This window comes from Podarcis cretensis (assembly GCF_951804945.1).
Source record: "Podarcis cretensis genome assembly, chromosome: 4".
Taxonomy (NCBI): Eukaryota; Metazoa; Chordata; class Lepidosauria; order Squamata; family Lacertidae; genus Podarcis; species Podarcis cretensis.
The window spans coordinates 4,090,833-4,110,710 of NC_137173.1; the positions used below are offsets into that span (position 1 = coordinate 4,090,833).

At 45.0% G+C, this 19,878-nt stretch overlaps 1 protein-coding gene across 5 annotated transcripts in view; it reads right to left on the bottom strand.

Moving 5' to 3' along the window:
• The window catches only part of SLCO2B1 (solute carrier organic anion transporter family member 2B1), a 69,248-nt gene extending 51,629 nt beyond the window's left edge, over positions 1 to 17,619 (bottom strand). For 2 of the 5 annotated variants that reach the window (XM_079973773.1, XM_079973769.1), the window contains exons 1-2: positions 17,396 to 17,619; positions 15,430 to 15,748 (exon numbers count right to left, since the gene is read on the bottom strand). The gene's annotated coding sequence lies outside the window, so the exon portion shown is untranslated. Of the gene's footprint in view, positions 1 to 11,932; positions 12,018 to 15,429; positions 15,749 to 17,395 lie in introns of all 5 variants that reach the window. The other 3 variants (XM_079973772.1, XM_079973770.1, XM_079973771.1) reach the window with 3 other exon arrangements.
• Between the last annotated feature and the right edge of the window lie 2,259 nt (positions 17,620 to 19,878).

Sequence of the window (19,878 nt, forward strand, 5' to 3'; positions counted from 1 at the left end):
CCGCCCCCCAGCTTATATTTGTGCATCTGGTTATTCCTGCCTAAATGCAGAACCTTACATTTGTCCCTATTTTTTTCCAGCTTCAAACGTATTTTTTATTAAAGGTTTCTTGGTTTACAAAAGTATGTGCAATGTCTCTTTTTTCAAGTTACATTTTCTACAGATCAGTTTCATTTCTTGAGACATTAGTGTTACATTAGGAAGAAAAGGGGGAAAAGAGGTGGAGGGGGGCATGATGAGTGGGGTTGGGTGGCAAAGCTTCTATTCTACTTAATGTATGGGTGGGGTTTTGTGTCAACGTCACTTGTGCAGGTTCTCGCTACTATTCGCTTGTGTTACTTTGGTGGTGAGAGAGGTTGGGGTTGGCCTAGGGTGTGGTTGTTTGTTTGTGATTGGTTGTGGTGAACTTTGTTTCCATGTGTGAGTGGGGTGGGTGGGTGTTTTTGTATCAGGTTAGCCATATTGATTCATATGCTGTTGGCAGATTCTTGTCGTTGTCTTGTTGGGCTGTGTATGTGATATAGGGGAGCCATACCGGGGTGAAGGCGTCTTCTTCTATTTGTCTCCGTGTCACATTCAGTTTATTGGTTAGTTTTTCTAATAAGGCTGTTTCCTATACTGTTTGATATCATTGATACATGCTTACTGCTGACAGGTCTCTCCAGTGTCTGGCTATGATGTTTCTGTTCCTATTGAAATTCATTTTGTTAGTTTGGGCCCAATTCTCCAATTTGTTCAGGTCATCTTGGATTCCAGTTCTGTCTTCTTTCCATGTGCTCTGGCACTCGTCATGGTCCTCCGTGCGTCAATAACGGTTTAGTCATGCTGGCCACATGACTAAGAAAACTGTCTGTGGACAAACGCCGGCTCCCTTGGCCTGAAAGCAAGATGAGCAGCACACCCCATAGCGGCCTTTGATTGGACTTAACCGTCCAGGGGGCCTTTACCTTTGTACCTTTTTTACCATCCACAGATTTGATGAACATCCACTCAATTTCTTCATCCAAGTCATTTATAAAGACGTTGAACAACAACAGGCACAGGACACAACCTTGCACCACCCCACTTGACACTTCTTTCTAGGATGATGAGGAACCATTCATGAGCACTTGGGGGGTTTGGTCAGATAACCAGCTACAAATCCACCTAACAGCTACATCGTCCAGCCCACATTTTAGCAGCTTCTCCATGAGAACATTGCCATGAATGGTCACCCACAGACACATAAGCAAAGCCATGCAGGATCAGTCCAGTATTCTGTTTCTCATGGTAGCCAGCCAGATGCCCTTGGCAAACCCATGAGAAGGACAAACCCATAAGCAGTTGCTTCCTGGCAACTGGGGTAACAAATTTAATAAATTGTTGACAAGTGGCATCCACGCAGAGACCAGGAGGCCCCCAGTTTGTGTCTCAGCTGACCCTGACAGGTAATTCCACCCAGTTCCAAGTGAGAAAAGGGGAGATCCTGTTTGGAAAAGAGAACAAATCCTTGCAACTGCTTGCCTGTCTCAGCCTCTGCTGAGGCGCTAAGCTACACGCACTAGGACAAGTTAGGTTTGTTGGACTTGTCTGTGCAATTTGCTGCAAAACCTCATACTGAATAGCAGAGCAGAACAATGCTTTAAGAGGCTATAAAAACAAAGTTATAATAGCAAATCAATCCTCCCAAGCAATCTCGCCCACAGGCTACGAGCAGAGTACAATAGAAACACTAAAAGACATTGAATGCAACGCTGTGGTTGTATCTGCTGTGGTTCATCACTAGAATTTGCACTTGACTGGGAGAAATTCACATTAATGTTCTCCAACCAAACTAAATGATTAAAATATGGCTGGCAGGCACATCATTCCACCTGGGATTCCTGCAGGTGCAGTGCTTCCCATCAGCCTAAGTAAGATTTCAATGACCATCCACTATATTTTTTCATTATTTCTCTGTGCTGCTTCCTGCAGTCTGCTTAGGGAGAGATTGTGCAACCTTATTTGATGGGCCAGGAAGGACAGAGATATAGAGGATAAAGCATTTTGGGAAAGGTCACAAAAGTGATAATGAATTCACCAGAGGGCGAGTGTTACAAACTGCACCAAAAACAAAAGGGAAGCCTCCTAAATCAAAACAGGAAACAATGAGTTGAAATGAAGAGCAGTGCTTCTGCCAGGAGAAAAGAAAATTAAAACGAAAAATGTTGCAGGAGAAAGAACTGCAGGCTCAGAGAGCGCTCCTCGGTTTTTATTTTCACGAATGCTGCCACCTAAAGACCAGGAGTCACATTTACAACTCTACAGTTGAGAGGGGGGGGGGGACCTACAGCAAATACCAGTAGGCTCAGATAATCTGCTTCATTCAAGAGTGTTTGGACTTGAACTGCTACCACCATCTAGACCACCTTGTCCAAAGAGGGGATATTTTGGGCTGAGCAATCTACTGGATCCAGAGAAGATTTATTAAGGAACGGTTGCACAACTGCCTTCTTCAAGGCACTTGGGAACACTCCCTTCCATAAAGTGGTATTAATAATCTCCCGGACACACGCAGTCAATGCCTTCCCGCAAGATGGAAGTAGACAAAATGGGCAAGGACTGAGAACACAAGCACTTTACCTACATCCTCAGGCTGCATTGATTGAAACAGAGCAATTATTTCCTGAAGTTGAGATAAGGGGCAACGACATTATCCTTGCACACAGAGGCACCAATATCTCAAGATGACTGAGGGGGCTAAAACGCAACAACCTGACATTGAGAGGAGCCAGGGGGCAGAGCTGAACACCCTCTGAACATTGAGGGGGCCCACCCCCCAAAAAAAAACATGGTGTGTGTGTGGAAGTGCCTTGACCCCTAAGAGTTTGCCTAGGCTTGCACAAGAACTTTCAACAGAAAGTTTTGCATTATAAATTAGGTCAAAAAGAAGAAGAAAAGAAGGTCTCTTGACAGCATCAGAAGTGATTCTTCATTATGGCTACTTATTATAGACTAGCAAGATTGTGATTATTCTCAGTTACCTGTTCCTCCCATTACAGCGTAACATTTCCATTAAAACCGTGCATCTTTAGAGAGTTGGCTGCTCTGTAGAGCCATTTATCATGCACCCAGAGCACATGGCAATATGGGGTGAAATGTCTGGAGACCAATATAAAGCAGGTCATTCTACAGGGAAAACTATAAAGAATAATACATCCGAGGAGAAGTAGCAGTGAAGTCACACCCTGTGGCCTAGAAGCCATTCTGCGCATATCAGAGCTGTTTTTCAGTGCAGAAAGGGGGCATGACATTTTGTTCTGTCATGTACCATCTTCCACCTGCACCTCTCACAAGTCATTCTAGTTACAAGCTTGGGAATTGAGATATATTTCAACCATTAAGGTGTCTGATGTAATTTTTATGAACTCTGGGTTTAAAGTTATACATGTATAATTCATGCAACCATATTAAATTGCTCTCTTATTACTCCTCTCTTCATTAATCTCCATCTGATTTATAATACTGGCTGGAAATCATCTGAGAACTAATGATAAAAGCTCAGCTGAAATTAGATGATCACACCATAAATTTCCCCCAACTTTGGAAAGACCGACAAATACAGAGCACTTTACTTTTCCTATGCGAACACATAAGTTCCAACTCCACGGCAATAATGAATACATTGCTTCAATGCTAATTTACCTAACACTTTAGCAAACTGTCTTTTTTTCCAAAAACACACACCAAACAAAACTGTTTTGTTGCAGTTTCACCCACTGAATGTATCCTAGCCTTTCACTGTGTGCTTGGGCCAAGGCATCTAACAACCCAAGAGCCCTCCTGAATCAGATCAAAGGGCCATCTAGACCAGCATCATCCTCTTTTCTACAGCAGCCAACTGGATGATGCCCCAATGGGAAGCCCATGTGCAGAGCAGGAAGGCAACATCCCTTCTCCACCATTTGCTCTTTAATGACCATTATTTTTCAGAGATACAGGAATATCTGTCAGGGCTTAATGGTAGATCTATCCTTCATAGATAATCAAACGATGAGACATAGCTGAGTCAGGCTAAGTTCCCAAAATGGCCAAGAGGGCGTGGAGAGATCATCAGGAAGTGATAGGGTCTGGAAACAAATAAGAGTTGTAGTGTAAAGGTAATGAAACTAGAACAAACCAGGACCGAGCATGGAATATAGACCCTGCAAATGTCCCTATTTTCCAGGGACAGTTCCAGATTTACAGAAGCGATCCCGGTTTCTGATTTGACCTTGGAATGTCCTGCTTTTCCTTAGGACATCCCTATTTTCATCAGAGAAATGTTGGAGGGTATGGAGTTATGCGATCCCCAAGCCAAGGAGATAAGTAACAGTCCAACCTTTAGAAGGCATCTGAAGGCAGTTATTGTAATCTTAAATGTTTTATTATGTTTGTATATATGTTGGAAGCTGCCCAGAGTGGCTGGGGCAACCTAGTCAGAAAGGTGGGGTAAAATAAAATTATGATGATGATGATGATGATGGAATAGGGCATCCCTATTTTCATTGGAGAAATGTTGGATTGCATGGGAATAGCTTTGTTAAGTTGGTAAAGTTTATAAAAGAAGACAATATTTATTTGTTACAATGACACACACACACACCGGCCAAAAAAAACCAATAATCTGGGACTAGAGCTGCCCACAAACATACGGTAAATATTGAGTTGACTTGGAACCCTCCTGCCTGGGAAAGATGTCGAAAATATTTCTAGTGGGGATACAGAGTTGTTTTTTTTTTTTTAAAAAAGCAACATTTCTGAGAGAAATTCCGCACGTTCTTGGATTTAATCCCTCAGAGCCTGTTTTCAGCCCTGCCAACTTTAGAGAAGAGCTTCTCTTGCTCAATAGCCCTGCCCAAAAGGTGACTCCAAGGAAGGGGGTGTCAATGAGGATGAGCATCGAGGCCTTTTCAACTGTAACCTTTAGAGTCCTTCCTCAAATGTAGGCTCAGTTACTTAAAGCATTTCTGACTATCAAGGTCCTCCAAGGCAGCTTGCAGGTGCTCATTTTCATTAATATCAAAAAGCCAACCAAGTATTACTTGCTGTCCTTGCTTTTCAATGCTCTGCCCACACAAACATTTGCATTGAACAATGTTCTGTTAATGGGACGTTAGCTGCTGTAAAGAGCCCTTAATGCTGCACTGTACTATAAATTGAAATGGATTATAGCGGCATGCTAGCTGGCTTATTCAATTTTAATATTTTTAGTTTAATTGTGTTAGGGTTGATGTATGGAAATGAGCCTCCTACGCTTGCTGATTGCAAGGTTGGCAGCTTGAATCCGTGCAATGGTGTGAACTCTGTCCCAGCTTCTGCCAACCTAGCAGTTCGAAAGCACACTAGTGCAAGTAGATAAATAGGCACTGCTGTGGTGGGAAAGTAAAAGGCATTTCCGTGCACTCTGGTTTCCGTCACGGTGTTCCGTTGCACCAGAAGAAGTTTAGTCCTGCTGGCCACATGACCCAGAAAGCGAGATGAGCACCACAACCCCATAGTCGCCTTTGACTGGACAACCATCCAGGGGTCCTTTACCTTTAAAAAGGTAAAGGTAAAGGTACCCCTGCCCGTACGGGCCAGTCTTGACAGACTCTGGGGTTGTGCGCCCATCTCACTTAAGAGGCCAGGGGCCAGCGCTGTCCGGAGACACTTCCGGGTCACGTGGCCAGCGTGACATCGCTGCTCTGGCGAGCCAGAGCCGCACACGGAAACGCCGCTTACCTTCCCGCTGGTAAGCGGTCCCTATTTATCTACTTGCACCCGGAGGTGCTTTCGAACTGCTAGGTTGGCAGGCGCTGGGACCGAGCAGCGGGAGCGCACCCCGCCGCAGGGATTCGAACCACCGACCTTTCGATCGGCAAGCCCTAGGCGCTGAGGCTTTTAACCCACAGCGCCACCTGCGTCCTTTACCTTTACCTTTTACATTATGGAAATATGCTTTTAGAGATGTCTCTGTGTCATACATAGAGCCCTGCTGAATACAACTGAGGGTTCACCTACCTACACCTAGAATCATAGAATTGTAGAGTTGTAAGGGACCATGGGAGTCATCTAGTCCAAAACCCTGCAATTCAGGGAGTTCTTAACCAACTTGGGCTCAAACCCACAACAGAGAGATGAAGAGTCTTATGCTCTAGTGGCTGAGCTATCCTGTCCAGCATTCTGTTTTGTACAATGGCCAAGCTGATGGCTTGGAATTGGCACGTATATAAGCTGCACCTTTAAAATTCATGGGGGGAGAGAAGAAAAGACAATACTCAAATATAAGCCGCTCCCTTAAAATTCTGCAGGTACTCACACCCGTTCCGTTTTACTGTATGTCTATTTCAGCAGTGATATGGTAAAAGCCGCTTTTTGTAAGGTTGTGAATTTAAGCCGCACTTTTAACTTTTCACGATTGGAATTTGGGGGGAAAGTGAGGCTTATATTCAGGCCAATACGGTAATCAGGGCTTGAAGCCATAACACCATCCCATCAATGCTTTCCAGCAACTGGTGTTTAGATTACTGTTGTGTACTTTACATGGGGCTGCCCTTGTGCTTGGTTTGGAAGCTGCAGTTACTGCAGAATACTGTGACTAGAGTACTGAGTGCGCATATTATACTGGTGTGCAAGGATATGCACTGGCTGGCTATTTGAGGTTTTGTTATTAGCACATGAATTCCCAAACAACTTGAACCAGGATACCAAGCAAACTACCTCCTCTGCTATAAACTAGGTAAAGGTAAAGGTACCCCTGCCCGTACGGGCCAGTCTTGACAGACTCTGGGGTTGTGCGCCCATCTCACTTAAGAGGCCAGGGGCCAGCGCTGTCCGGAGACACTTCCGGGTCACGTGGCCAGCGTGACATCGCTGCTCTGGCGAGCCAGAGCCGCACACGGAAACGCCGTTTACCTTCCCGCTGGTAAGCGGTCCCTATTTATCTACTTGCACCCGGAGGTGCTTTCGAACTGCTAGGTTGGCAGGCGCTGGGACCGAGCAGCGGGAGCGCACCCCGCCGCAGGGATTCGAACCGCTGACCTTTCGATCGGCAAACCCTAGGCGCTGAGGCTTTAACCCACAGCGCCACCTGCGTCCCTTTTATACAACCTGCTATAAACTAGATCAATAGAAATGAACAACAACAGCCTTCACATTCACCAGAAGAGACTTTACTTGGGCAGCAGACTGCTTTCTGGAAACCTCTTTGTTGTTTTTAGTTTATAGCATCAACCCTCTGCATTTCTGTCCCACAAGAGGTTTGGGAAGCTCCATCTGTGGGATGTTTCAAATGTCTCCTATAAGTTTGGTTGTTTACTCAGGCCCATTGGAGATGTTTGAGAGTGTTACCTTCTTCAGTGGCTGTTTTAAATGTTGCATTTGAAAAGTATTAATTGTATTCTGAACTTCTGTCATATCTTATTGTACTTTGATTCCTTTTCTGTACATCAGATGCAGATTTTTGTTAAGCGGTATATACATTTTCTGAATAAATAGTAAGTGGCATACTGAATCTGAAAGCTCCATGTGTATTTTACTTTTACAACAGCGGCATTTAAATGTTTTAGAGCAAGAGTGCCTAGGCCTAGGTAAGCATTGCATTCAGCCTCTGTTCTCATTATTTACTACATCACCAGATCTGAGACTATCATCAAACTTGAGAGAGACCATTAACAACTCTCAACTATTTTTAATTGAACAATTTGGCACCCGAGAGCCTGCTGTCCTCCTGCTACATTAAGGAAACAATTGCAGCTGTAAACATTTTGTAATTGGAACATTTGTTTCAAAACATGTTTGTTTCAGTTGCCTCAATTGGGCATCCTGGCAGGAAACAACTGTGCAAATTGGTTGTCTCTTAGTGCTGCGGATTTGTCCAATAGTATTGGTGCCATAATTAAAATCCAGGGACGGAGTGATTACGTGCACAGTAGCAGGTTGCTGCTGCAGGGCCCAATCCAAAAAGCGCACTGACTTGGAAGCACAAGCTGATTGTGGTCAGATGGGGACTATGGAAAGCATTTATTCATGTAGACACTCATGGGTGGCTCCGGGGGGGGGGGGGGGCAACCACCTTCCCCAAAACCAGAAGCTGCTTCCTCCACTTACCCTCCATTGCTGTACCCCTGTTATGAACATATACTGCTATTTTTCTTTCAGAGATCCTAATATATGTGATACAACTCAAAGGTAAAGGTAAAGGTACCCCTGCCCGTACGGGCCAGTCTTGACAGACTCTGGGGTTGTGCGCCCATCTCACTTAAGAGGCCAGGGGCCAGCGCTGTCCGGAGACACTTCCGGGTCACGTGGCCAGCGTGACATCGCTGCTCTGGCCAGGTGATACAACTCACCTACCTATAAATATGTTCTGCCGCTTCTGTGCCCCCCCCCCCAAGAAATTTCTTTCGGGTGACACCATTCTACACAATCCATATGAACAGTATAACACTGAAGAGGCTCTTTGCCAAACAATGACTAATATGTGTTTAGTCTTTAGTGTTTGTTGTATAAGAACTAGGAATCAGCCAGGTTGCTGCAAACAGAATCATAGAATCATAGAATCAAAGAGTTGGAAGAGACCACAAGGGCCATCGAGTCCAACCCCCTGCCAAGCAGGAAACACCATCAGAGCACTCCTGACATATGGTTGTCAAGCCTCTGCTTAAAGACCTCCAAAGAAGGAGACTCCACCACACTCCTTGGCAGCAAATTCCACTGTCAAACAGCTCTTACTGTCAGGAAGTTCTTCCTAATGTTTAGGTGGAATCTTCTTTCTTGTAGTTTGGAGCCATTGCTCCATGTCCGCTTCTCTGGAGCAGCAGAAAACAACCTTTCTCCCTCCTCTATGTGACATCCTTTTATATATTTGAACATGGCTATCATATCACCCCTTAACCTCCTCTTCTCCAGGCTAAACATGCCCAGCTCCCTTAGCCATTCCTCATAAAGAATCAACGCAGGCCAAAATGTGTAGCTTCTCCATTCTATGAAACTAGGGTCTTGGTGGCCTGTGGAGGTCTTTTGCAAAATCAAGATTTATTTATTTATTTATTCACCCAAGCTGAAAGCTCTCCTAATGCAGGGGAGGTGGGGGGGGGAGAGACCCATTGTGCAATTGGAAATCCTTGCATGGGGTTTCTGCTGACAGGACATGAAATGTGAATCTTGCCCATAGTATTTGACAAAAATGGAACTGTAGCAGAAAGAAAACAGTGCTGATTGTGACAATATATGTCAGAAGGGAATCACCACCTTCTTACATCCCTAGTATTCAGCCATTGTTTTAGGAGAGCTGTGATCTTTCTTTAATCTCACTTTTTGTCATTCTATCAGGTGGTCCATGTTGAAGGTTCTGCTTATATATTCTATTTTAAACACTCTAAAGCAAACCTTCTGCACTATTTTGTTAAAAACTCAAGTAAAATTATTGCTGCTAGCCAATTTCCAATTGATTGTAGAATGCAGTGTGATAGAATCTTATTCTCCAATATGCCCATGATACAGATGTAGATTATATCTTTGCATTTGTAATAATGCTCGTTTGATTGTCAAAAATGTGATTGGATTTTGTTCTTATTGGAGGTTTTAAATCTGAGAAATAATGAAAAAAGGATTATCTCCTCATTTATTATTTCCTTATATATATGCAAATTATCTTAAAATTATATTCTGCAATTAAATGCTTAAAAACCAGCCTTCTGGTACTATTCACATTGTTCTGATGAAAACACTAAACAAAAGAGATGGATAATATTTGGGGAGGTAGTCAGGAGAGACATGGCATTTCACAGGTTTTTTCCCCCAGTGCATTCAGCACTCCTCAGTCCACCCAACACAAATTGCTGAGGGAAGCAGGGCTCTCTTTGTCCTAGCAGACCCCCCCAAACTTCCTAAAACCCAGGAACTCTGAGACCAACACACCCTGCGTTTCCCAGGCAGTTCCCTTGTAAGTTACTCAGCGTGTAAAGGTAGCCCACACTCCTTGAGGCTCTCCCAGATCTCAGAAGAGCATGCTGGTCTCTTACAACAACTGACCCTAAACTTCTTGCAGCATGAATTCCAAGTCTCTAGGCTCATGGGGATTCCAGACCCTCTAAGTGTCCCAATTTTCTAGGGACAGTCCCGGATTTACAGAAACTGTCCCAGTTTCTGATTTGATCCCCAAATGTCCCACTTTTCCTTAGGGGGTCCCTATTTTTATCGGATAAATGTTGGAGCGTATGGAAGCTGGTATTGGTGCCAGCGGCGTAGCGTGGGTTGTCAGCACCCGGGGCAAGGCAAGTAATTTGCGCCCCCTAACCCGGGGCAAGGCAAGTAATTTGCGCCCCCTAACCCAGGGCAAGGCAAGTAATTTACGCCCCCTAACCCGGGGCAAGGCAAGTAATTTGCGCCCCTAACCCCTAACCTGCCGCCGCTGCCAGCTTCTTCTTGCTGCTGCCTGGGCTGGGGTATTTACGGTAAGGTAGCCATGGCTGCAGCGGATCCGTGTCAGGTGATCTGAGGCGAGTTGCCACTGGCGCTGCCGCCCAAACGACGCCGCTTGCCCGGAGGAGGAGGAGGGCAGAGAGGCGAGGAAAATGCAACATGGCCCAGCACTGCAGCAGCAGCGGCGGCAGGGGGGCTGCGAGGAGGGGCTGCCTGGCGCGCCCTCCGCGGTCCTGATGCGCGGGGACCACGGCGAGCGCTGAGAGCCGCTGCCTGCCGGACGCCTTCAGTACGGACGCGCGCACAGCTCGTCGGTTCCGCGAGACATGGGGCTCTGCTACAGCCTACGCCTGAGGCTCTTCGGCGACTCCAGAGGCGGCGAGCACGCCCCCCCAGATGTTGCGCCCGGTGCGGCCAGCCCCCCCTGCACCCCCCACGCTACGCCACTGATTGGTGCGGAGGGGGGTTGGGGGGGTACCCTATTGGTACAAATGGGGATGTTCCTCCCAATGCAAACAGCAAGGAGGAAAGTGTTAGATTTCCCCTCCACCTCACCCTGATCCCAGTCATAATCAGCCCCCTTTTCCTGCTGATGCTATTTGCATTTGTAAGTACCTGCATGTCCAACAGAATGGTGCATTTAACCATCTGGCCCTTTAATTCAGTGAGTCCCTCCTTGCCCAGGGCTAACTAAAGTGTGAAACAAACAGCCTTTCACTAGCACTTTCTATAACAAACTTGTTCTGAGCTCAGTCATTGACAGTTCTTGGGTCCCTCTGCTGGACCATGCCTTAAAATGGCAAGCCGATATATCACATTCCAACAGAAATTAGCGGTACTGTAGCTAAGTCTCATTCTAGTACTTTGTTCTGCTTAGGCATGCCTAATGCTTGCTGAGCTGTGTCCATGATCCGTGTTGCTCCATTTTTATATACAGTAGATCACTATAATATATTTAATAGTATAGTCCATAGCATATGAGACCAAGATACAATGAGTATGATCCATCTAAAATTAACTGTTGCCAGCTCTTACTGAGGGAAATTTAAGCAGGTGCTTAACACTCCCACTGAAATCAATGGGATAATATGAAGGATAATATATATCGTTTAACTCCACAGCAGTTAGCAAATATTTATCCTAATGTAAGCAGTAGGTGTTGGAGATATGGTGGAACATAAATAGGTTGTCAGAAGTTATTGAAAAGAAATTATAAAAAATATAGCAAATATGGTTTGCTGCTCCATAACACCAAACTCATTATACATAGCTTAGGGTATCTGAAAACTGAAATACAATTAGAACATTCTATTTGAATTGGGAAATTAATAATAGCAGCAAAAATACCAATCACGCTCACTGAAAATGAGTGATTTAAGCAAAATGGTATGTTGCTATGATATCCAGACTTACAGAATTTGTACGTTTAAGAGAGTATGGCAAAGAACCATGCTGATTATATAAAGCAAATATTCAAGGCTGGGTAGGGAGCATTTGGCCTTGCCGATGTTGTTGGACTAAAACTCACATCATCTCTGACCATTAGACATGCTGGTTGGGGCTGATGGGAGTTGGAGTCCAGCAACATCTGGATGGTCAATTGTTTCCCACTCCTGATTTAGGATGATAGCCAGCTAAGTCATACTCAGAAATGAGACAGAAATAGACTGGAAAGAGAAGCTGCTGAATTGCAACTTATCACCAAACTTAAAACCATGGAGAGACCTGGTCTGAACAAAGACACTGGATTCTTATCTCATTATACATGACAAAGCCATTTTTCACCTTCTCACCCCTTGCTTTTTCCTGTAAGACCTATTGCAGTCATTAAGAGTCGTCAACAGGCTCATCACAGCTATCTGCCAATCACCCATTCCCACCACCCTTCTGAGTAATACCCCTCCCCACCTTCTCACTATATAGAAGGGTCTGGTGACTTCTGTTTCAGTGTATCTGAAGAAGTGTGCATGCACACGAAAGCTCATACCTAGAACTAACTTAGTTGGTCTTTAAGGTGCTACTGGAAGGAATTTTTTTTCTTTTATTTTGTTTCCACTGAATTCAGTGCACTTTAGTCAGCATTAAATTTCACTTGTCTACTCTGATTATATATTTATTTATTTACCAGTAGACCTTCACCGTGAGGTCCAAGAGGTGGTCACAACAATTTAAAATGCAATGTTAAAAACCGTTTAAAAACTAACAATGGGTCGTGAAAATATACATCTCAGGTAGCAAATGCCAGGGTAAAGAGGTGTGTATAACATTGGGTATTGCCCTTAATTTAGAAGTAAGAGTTTTCTCACTGCTGAAAAATGAAGAATGGGAAAATGACAATGGTAGATATATTATATGGAGTAAATTCGAATTAGTTAAGGTAATTGTTCAACAAGCCTTTTAACTGGAGTTTTCAGATCCCAGGATGGGAAAATGCTTTTTCTTATTAAGCACTTCAGGATGTTTCATGGTAAATGATTCACAAATGAAATGAATAAGAAAGTTAACTTGTAAATATGAAAACATTGTATGTGTTTGTGTATGCTTATATAAAAGAAAGTACTTCAGACTGCAATCCTATACATGCTTACTTGGGTGTACATCTCACTTAACTCAAGTGATTTTTGTTTACTGCACAGCAGGAGAAGCTGACCATCTCCTAATCCAGTCTAATATCTCATTATTCTCATTAAACTTGCGCTTAAATCATGGCTTCATCTGTTCAGAATAACTCTGCTTTATAGGTCACCATCTTATCAGTATCATTCAGCAAAAAAGGGGGGAAATTACATTTTACTGGCCACCCGTACATTGTGGCCCAGCACACATCCAACAGTACATCTCCTAGAGCATTATACACCAGACATTTAGGCACAAAATGGGCTTTCAATTTTTTTTCCAGCTCAGAATGTCACAGAAGCTCCTCCACTACAGTAGTACCATCTTGCTCAAACTGAGGCAGAACACTAGCCGTTTGGGGATCTACACCAGAGATGGGGAATCCCTGGCTCTCAACAAATGTTGGACTACAACTCCCATCATCCCTGACCACTGGCCATGTAGGCTGGAGCTGATGGGAGTTGGAGTGAAGCAACATCTAGTGCATGGGTTGGCAAACTAAGGCCCGTGGGCTGGATCAGGCCCAATTGCCTTCTGGATCCGACCTGTGGACAGTCCGGGAATCACCGCATGGATCGCCAGCACGCGCCTTCTTACCCTCTCTCTCACATGGCTGCGGCACCTCCTCCCTCCCGGCTTCTCCCCGCCCTGCCTAGAGGAGGAAGGGGGCTGGGCTTTGTTGGTGCCCGCAGCATCAGAGCTCGAGCAGCCACCATTTTAAGCAGCCCCTCTCCACTCATCGCCCCTCTACCGCCCCCCCCAGCCCCTGCCGCTCACAAGACACAGGTAAGCAGCCACCGGGGCTCATGGTGCTCTTGCATCATTCCCCCCCCCAAAAAAAATATAGTCCGGGCCTCCACAAGGTCTGAGGGACAGTGGACCGGCCCCCTGCTGAAAAAGTTTGCTGACCCCTGATCTAATTTTTTATATATATACACATACATACATACATACATACATACATACATACCCCGCCCATCTGGCTGGGTTTCTCCAGCCACTCTGGGCGGCTTCCAACAAAATATTAAAATACAATAGTCTATTAAACATTAAAAGCTTCCCTAAACAGGACTGCCTTCAGATGTCTTCTAAAAGTTTGGTAGTTGTTCTTCTCTTTGACATCTGATGGGAGGGCGTTCCACAGGACAGGCACCACTACCCAGAAGGCCCTCTGCCTGGTTCCCTGTAACTTGGCTTCTCAGAGTGAAGAAGGCCCTCGGCACTGGACCTCAGTGTCCGGGCAAAACGATGTGGGCAGAGACGCTCCTTCAGGTATACTGGACCGAGGCCGTTTAGAGCTTTCAAGGTCAGCACCAACACTTTGAATTGTGCTTGGAAACATACTGGGAGCCAGTGTAGGTCTTTCAAGACCGGTGTTATGTGGTCTCGGCAGCTGCTCCCAATCACCGGTCTAGCTGCCGCATTCTGGATTAGTTGTAGTTTCCGGGTCACCTTCAAAGGTAGCCCCACATAGAGCACATTGCAGTAGTCCAAGCGAGAGATACCTAGAGCATGCACCACTCTGGCAAGACAGTCTGCGGGCAGGAAGGGTCTCAGCCTACGGACCAGATGGAGCTGGTAGACAGCTGCCCTGGACACAGAATTGACCTGCGCCTCCATGGACAGCGGTGAGTCCAAAATGACTCCCAGGCTGCGCACCTGGTCCTTCAGGGGCACACTTACCCCGTTCAGGACCAGGAAGTCCTCCACACCTGCCCGCCTCCTGTCCCCCCAAAACAGTACTTCTGTCTTGTCAGGATTCAACCTCAATTTGTTAGCCGCCACCCATCCTCCAACCGCCTCCAGACACTCCAGACTCCAGAGAGTGTCACAGGTTCTCCAACCTGGATCCATAAAGGTAAAGGTAAAGGTAAAGGTACCCCTGCCCGTACGGGCCAATCTTGACAGACTCTGGGGTTGTGCGCCCATCTCACTTAAGAGGCCAGGGGCCAGCGCTGTCCGGAGACACTTCCAGGTCACGTGGCCAGCATGACAAAGCTGCATCTGGCGAGCCAGAGCTGCACACGGAAACGCTGTTTACCTTCCCGCTGGTAAGCGGTCCCTATTTATCTACTTGCACCCGGAGGTGCTTTCGAACTGCTAGGTTGGCAGGCGCTGGGACCGAGCAGCGGGAGCGCACCCCGCCGCAGGGATTTGAACCGCCGACCTTTCAATCGGCAAGTCCTAGGTGCTGAGGCTTTAACCCACAGCGCCACCTGCGTCCACAACCTGGATCCATACCTGCCACCATCTCAATGTGCACTTGCCCTTGTCTCAAAGGCTGCACCCCCTGAGAGGCCAGGCAACCCTGCCCTCCTTTCTCAACAGACCCTTAGTCACTTTGGCTGAATGTAGACACATAGGAAAGCCTCCCCAACATTCATAACTCAATGAAGGTTTGTCACCTACCAGTAGCTGCTTCCTCCTCAGGTGTCGCCACTACTTATGTCTACACTTGGATGATGAGGCATGTCCTTGTGGCAGGTGTCCTTGAGCAACTTTTTTTACTCCAAACGTCAAAGGCATAAGTCCTTCCTCGGCACACCAACTTAGCTGAATTACTCCAGTCCACAGGTGAAAGAATTCTGGAAAAGGGTGGGTTGAATCAATGGGGGGGGGAGGCAAAGTGCTCTCCACTAACAGCCGGTCCCAATTTCAGACATGGGTTCTACCTTGATCATTTAACATATTTTCTTGTCCTGAGATGAGGGAAAGGGACAGAACAGCCCTGAAAAGAAGAAAACAAAAGCAAAATATTTTTAGCGATCACAATGTTCCTGTTAATGATATTTATTTCAAAGCATTTCTACAATGATTTACAATGTCGTATTTTAAAAATCTCCAAGTGGCATACAGCATAAAACAGTAAAGAATATAATTAACACAAAAATATAACATTAAACCAGTAAAGAGCAGTATGAAGCATATAAAAACAAATTAATATTATGGGTCAAGGAAAGCCTGGGCAAAAAGGCATGTTTTTATGAAACATCTGGGGAAACTGATGGCTGCTGTTTCCCACAGGGCAGGAGAAAGGGAATTCCATTGTAAAGGGGCATTAGTGGAAAATTAATTTTCTCATATATTTTAGTGGATTGTGCTCTAAAACTATAGATGTTGGAAATTTGAGATTTTAGGAGTTGAATGAAAAATTTCGGCCTAGCTTCATTACATTTTTTTTTTTTAAAAAAAAGTGGACTTCTTAGGTTTCCTTTGATAAACTGCTGCTGTTTCAGCTGTCTAAGTGCTTTTGAAAAGACACCAACTTCCATTGTATATACAAGTTACTAATAAAGGCCTACCCTTCTATAGACCTACATGAGCACTTAAATTATGTGTGGTGGGAAAGTCTATTCAGCGTACCCTATGGAATATTAAAGAGCGGTGACCCAAAAATGGGAATTTTCTCTTTCGCAGTCACCACCTAAATGAATGCGAGCTGCACAACGACACAATAATAATTAAGACTTTTCCATCAAGGGGGCATTGTCTTCCATTCCAGAGATTCTGTGGGGCTGCGTTCTCTGATTTCCTCCATTTTCTACCCTTTACAATGTATTCATTATGTATTTACTTCACAGAGTTTACATGCACCTGATTGTAAGGAAACAGCAACCACCAAAGTCGTTTACAATAAACGAATAAAGCAATTAAATTATCGGTGGAAACAGTTAAACAACACAATGTCGCCACCGTTTTGCAAGAGACCGTACGTATCGTGCTTTTCCATGTATAAGACTGTTTTTTTTTATTTTAAAAATTATATTCAGCATTGTGGGTCGTCTTATAGACGGATACAGTCTCCCCCCATTTTCTCAATTTGGAGTCTCCAAAAACAAGGGGCGTCTTATACATGGGGGTGTGTGATACACGGAAAAATACGGTATGTTTTGTCAGGTGGGCCCAACGGCCCTAAGTGGTGCCTATGCCTTCCTCTTTCGTCCTGACATGTCCCCTGCTACTCCCAGGGTGCTTGTGAGGAGGCGACCATCACCCTAGGCAGGCAGGCTGGGGGCGAAATCCGGGACGTGCCGCCCCATGGCACCCCTCCAAGGAGCATTTCCTCGCAAGGGAAAAGGCCCTCTGCACATGGCAGGTGGCGCTTTGCCCCCGACGTGCCTTTCCAGAGCAAGAGAAGCATGCATGCCACCCCGCCTTCCTCGGAAGGGCAGGAACTCTGCACATGCACAGAGGTGCCCAGCCTGTGAGGTCGGAAGCGTCCTTTTTCACCAAAAGGCCCGTTTCCGATGCAGATCCTCAAGCTGCTTGAGGGCAAGGGGGCAATATTGCAGGGGGGAGCTGCTCTGGCCCCCTCGAGAAGGGCAGCCGTGAGGGGGGTCCAAGCCACAGGCGCGCATGAAGGGTGGAAACCAACCGCAAGGGTCTTTTCCTGGCTTGTTTTCTCTCTTTTTGTTTTGTTTTGGTTTGCTGAACAAATCCTGGCTCGGAGGGGGAAGAGGAAGGGGAGCAAGAGAGGTGGGAAAGGGTCTCGCCAGCCCCCCTGCTTCAGGCTGCGGCCTGGTGCGCTGCCTCACCTCCCTCGGCTGCGGCCCGGTTGCCGCGGGCGACGGCCATGTCAGCAAGAGGAAGGCCAGGCCATTGTTTCCTTGTGGGAGGGGCCAGATGTGGGAAAGGGGCGGAGCCTCAGAGCCTGGCACAGAGAAGGCCACAGTGGGCCAGTGTATGTTTATTCATTCAGTGTCGGTTTATTCATACAGTCGTTCAGAGTCGTCAACAGGCTCATCACAGCTATCTGCCAATCACCCATTCCCACCACCCTTCTGAGTAATACCCCTCCCCACCTTCTCACTATATAGAAGGGTCTGGTGACTTCTGTTTCAGTGTATCTGAAGAAGTGTGCATGCACACGAAAGCTCATACCAAGAACTAACTTAGTTGGTCTTTAAGGTGCTACTGGAAGGAATTTTTTTTATTTTGTTTTAACTATGGCAGACCAACACGGCTACCTATCTGTAACTGGAACTATGGAAGGCACCACATTGAAATGGAAGTCCATCAACCTCACCAAGAAACTTGCACAGGTACAGACTGATATCTTCTTTCTTACTAAATGCAAGAACCTGGGCATTATACCCAAGGGTCTTAGAATTAAGAACCCTCTACAATCCACGTATCCCACTGAATAATACCCCTCCCCACCTTCTCACTATATAGAAGGGTCTGGTGACTTCTGTTTCAGTGTATCTGAAGAAGTGTGCATGCACACGAAAGCTCATACCAAGGACTAACTTAGTTGGTCTTTAAGGTGCTACTGGAAGGAATTTTTTTATTTTGTTTTAACTATGGCAGACCAACACGGCTACCTATCTGTAACTGGTTTATTCATTGTTATATTTGCAATGTGTTCTTTATTTTCCAAAATAAATTCTAATAATAAGACACAGGATCTACCCACTCTGGAAGAATGGCAGATGAAAATAATGGAATACATGGAACTGGCGGAAATGACTGGCAGAATGCGAGACCTGGGAGAAGAGCTGGTGGAAGAGGACTGGAAGAAACTTAAAGACTATTTACAGAAACAGTGTAAAATTTATGAATGCTAAAATGATGTTGGATTAAAAACAAGTGGTATTAGTGACAAAGTTAGAAAGAGTATGCAAAAATGAATTTATGGATGAAAATATTGGAGTTGTGATATGTTAAGGTACAAGTTAAAGATGATAAAAGGAAAGAGGGTAAGGATTTGCTGATTTGATTATGTAAATGGGAATACAAAAAGGGGAGGTGGGAGGAGGTCAAGAAAATAAGGATATGAGCTTCAAAGTTAGAAAAAGAATAATGGATTTTTTCTTTCTTTTTTATTGTTATCTATTTATTGTGTTTTGTATATTTTTCTGTTTTCTGTTTTTTCTTTTTTTGTTGTATTTTGTTAAAAACTTTAATAAATATTTATTTAAAAATAAATAAATCCTAATAATAATAATAATAATATTTATTTATACCCTGCCCTCTCCAGCCAGAGCTGGGCTCAGAGTGGCTAACACCAGCAAAATTACAGTAAAAACATAATAGGAAAAGGAAAAAAACCAATTTGAAATACAGGTTAAAATGCAATTTAAAATGCAGCCTCATTTTAAAAGTAGCCCATTGACAAAGAAAAATACAAAGCGTTAATATCTCCCCCCCTCCCTTTTTGAACCAAATCAAGACTTTGCTATAGATACAATAGAAACACAAAAAAGGGAGGGGGGAAATAGAGAAGGGGAAAGAAGGAAAGATGATGTTGCTGCTGTTGTTGATGATGATGAAAGAATAGAAAAGAGGTTAAAGGCGAAAGATAGAAAAATAAGATTCAGAGAATAAAGAACAGGCAGTGGGGCTTGGGAAGTAGGTGAGGCCATAAAAGAGAGAGAAAATCACCACATAAAAAAGAGAGAGAAATAAAAAACAGCTATGAAACAAGGAAAGCTGGTAGCGGCACGATATACGCAGGCTGCCTCTGTTGGCTGTATAGCTCCGCGGGCCTGAAAATGAATCAAAACATCTCTGCAAACATATGCAAACAGCAGGCAGGTTCAGTACACAGTAGCAGCACTACGGAGAAATGGGGGAAAGTGTGATAAAGCCAGAATGGCAGTTCCAGCTGAGGGCCAAACGTATTTAAAATGCACCTCTGAGTTATTTGTGGGGCATAGGAATTCGTTCATTTCCCCCCCCCCAAAAAAAAATATAGTCCAGCCCCACACAAGGTCTGAGGGACAGTGGACAGGCCCCCCGCTGAAAAAGTTTGCCGACCCCTGTTTTAGATCCTGCCATCACTATTCCAGTTGTGTTTGCATGAGTAACATTTCTCTGCCAGCATGAAAATGCAATTACTGTAAGATACAACATATT